General features: G+C 33.3%; 1 protein-coding gene across 2 annotated transcripts in view; it reads right to left on the bottom strand.

The window, feature by feature from the left end:
• Nucleotides 1-2,867, bottom strand: part of PCDH7 (protocadherin 7) — a 410,428-nt gene that overhangs the window by 15,674 nt on the left and 391,887 nt on the right. The gene's annotated exons all lie outside the window — the stretch shown is intronic.

Below are 2,867 nucleotides of genomic sequence, written 5' to 3'. Positions count from 1 at the left end.
ATACAAAAAAAAAAAAAAAAAAAAAAGATAAAACTACAAGTATTGTAATGAAAATCATCACTAAAGCATATGCTTTAGGAGTTTCCTTTAAATGGCATAGTTAAAATTTTTGTGTACAGTATTAATCATTGCATTGTACTCTGTGAGTACTTAAGTGAATTATTTGGTAGGAATCTTGCTAATTTGTCAACCTTCTCTTTCTGCAAATAAGCCAAGGACTAGTGGAATTAGGATTTGGCTATGACAGGACAGGGGAACTCAGAGGAAATTTCACTATACAGAGAAAATAAGAGACAGACTTTACTGCACAAAGCTGGCATGAAGTTTTCAGTTTCAGGGAAGATAGGTCACACTATTATGGTAACATAACCTGCAAAAGTAAATTCATTCATTCAAGAAATATTGATACATCAGGCACTATTCTAAGACTTTACAAGTATTAACTCATTCAGTGCTCACAGCAACCTTGTGGGGCAGGTGGTATATTGCCCCCATTTTACAGACAAGGAAACTAAGGCACAGAGAAGTTAAGTGAGTTACCCAAGAGTCTGCATATAGTGAGTGTTAATGAGGTTGCAAACCCAGACATTCTGACTTCAGAGCTATGCTCTTAACCACTATACCACACTCTCTCTCAATCAATAACACATCAATGTATTATAAACTCATGTTATAAGTAGGAAAAAAGGCATATTTACCTAAGCTGAATTCAAGTAGAAAAGCATTTCCCTATAAATAGAAGAGAGCTAGAAAAAGCAATGTCTCTGGACTTCAGATATAGTAGGAATCTCAACAGTCTTAGATTGAAATAAGGGGAACATTTTTAGTTGGGACAAACAGAAAGGTGAAAACTCAAGAAACATCTATAGAAGTTCCAGGGCCTGAATGACATTGGGACAGCTGTCCCTTAGTTGGTCTTTGAATGGAATGAAGAATTTTGTATCTAAGTCAAAATAAGGAGTGTAAACTACTATGTTGGTAAAAAGCCTCAAACTTCTACTATTATTAAAGCCATATCCAGCTAAGAAAAGGTTGCATCTTAATAATATGCGTCCATTTTTAATTCTACATGGTAGGAAGACACCTCAATTATGAGGTTTTGGATCATTGTCATTCCAGAGAAAGAAAAGCCGTGTTTGGAAACCACAGTGTGCTGGGCTGAACTTCTGAGAACAGGAGATGCTGAACCACTCCTTGGTGAACTGAATGTGAGGGTGGAAATAAATGCTTTAAGAATAGAAAAAGAAGTATGGACAGTCATTTCTGGCAAACAAAGCACCAAAGAGATTAGGTAGGACATATTAATCACAATTGGGTTGGTTAAATTGGGAAAGAAAACCTGACTGTACTGATTCTTAAGAGAAAATGAACACAAAGAGATATCTGGGTGATACTTATCTAACTTGATTCCCTGTATTAATCAGGTAATTGATTAATATCCAAAATTTTAGATTATTTGAGAATATATAGTTGCAACCCACGAAGCTGAGATTTAATCTGTAGGGATGGGGAAATCTATGTATATTAAAATATAATGAGGTAAAGAGTGGTGCCTTTAAGTACACTTACATATCTCATACTTTTTCATAATGGTATCTCGGAGCAAAAAACCAGGGAACCATGCACAGTGTAAACTTTTACATTCACTTTGTGAAAACCTTTACTTTCATCTCTTCACTGGAGGGAATCAATGAATCAGGGGGATTAACACCCTGGGATCTGAGCAAAGGAAGTCTGATTGAGTCCACGTTCTTCCACTTACCAGCAATGTAACCTCCGGCAAATTACTTAACGGAGTCTATCGCATTGGGCTGTTACGAGGATTAAATGAGACAAGAGTGTTGAGTGTTTAGCATAAAGATTTACATATAGAAACATTTAGTATATTTTTCTGCTGTTATCATCACTGTTAGTATATTTTTCTGCTGTTATCATCACTGTTACTCTGACTACTATGCTATGTATCTTTTCCACACATATATTTGAATGGGAGAATATTGATTCTAAATTATCAAAAATTATATATTTTTAATCAATGTCTTCTTTTCTTGGCATAATTTAAAGGAGTCAAAAGCTTACATTTTTAGAATATTTATCAATTAATTATAGAAAAACAATAGTTTTCACATATGAAAGATGATAAATTCATGTTTTTGTACTATAAATTATACTGCCAAATGCATATCTTTAAAATAAAGCCCCAGAATAGTAGATGAAAAAAGACATCTTTTAATAAGTTTATTTAAAAATTATTGAAATTAATAAATGTTAAAAATGCATACTCCAGGAAGCTTAGAAGAAGAAATGTAAACTAATTTAATTTCAAAGATTAGGTGTACATAAGTTAGTGATTTGTCTGACAAGTAGCATTGTATTTTATAATTACTAGCTGTTCAATGTTAATTGAAACAATCTATTGTTACTTGCAACTATATCATATTAAAGGCTATAAATAATAATTAGTACTCTACTTGACTAGGTATAATCTCTCATTTCCCCCAAAGAAACAATTTTTACATAATTATTATTTTGCTTACTTTAAAATCACATTTCTTACTGCTTAAATCCTAATTTGCTGCATTTTTTTTTTATGCTAGGACATGAAAAGATGGTAAAATTCAGAAAGTTAAAGAGATTATGTGTCCTCAACACAGTATAATCTCTGAATTATTACTTGGGTGGACTTTACAAGTGTATCAGCATTTAAAAGAAAAAAGAGTTTAAAGAATCTTTAAACAGATCAGAAAGTATAAAAGGTGTAGAATCCCAGTTAATGTGAATTAAATTATCTTCAAAAAGAGGGGGAGGGCTTCCCTGGTGGCGCAGTGCTTGAGAGTCCGCCTGCCGATGCAGGAGACGCGGGTTCG

This window comes from Lipotes vexillifer, unplaced genomic scaffold, assembly GCF_000442215.2.
Source record: "Lipotes vexillifer unplaced genomic scaffold, Lipotes_vexillifer_v1.1 scaffold347, whole genome shotgun sequence".
Classification (NCBI taxonomy): Eukaryota; Metazoa; Chordata; class Mammalia; order Artiodactyla; family Lipotidae; genus Lipotes; species Lipotes vexillifer.
Note: the sequence above shows the minus strand (reverse complement) of the source record. Positions and strands in the feature narration are given on the sequence as shown.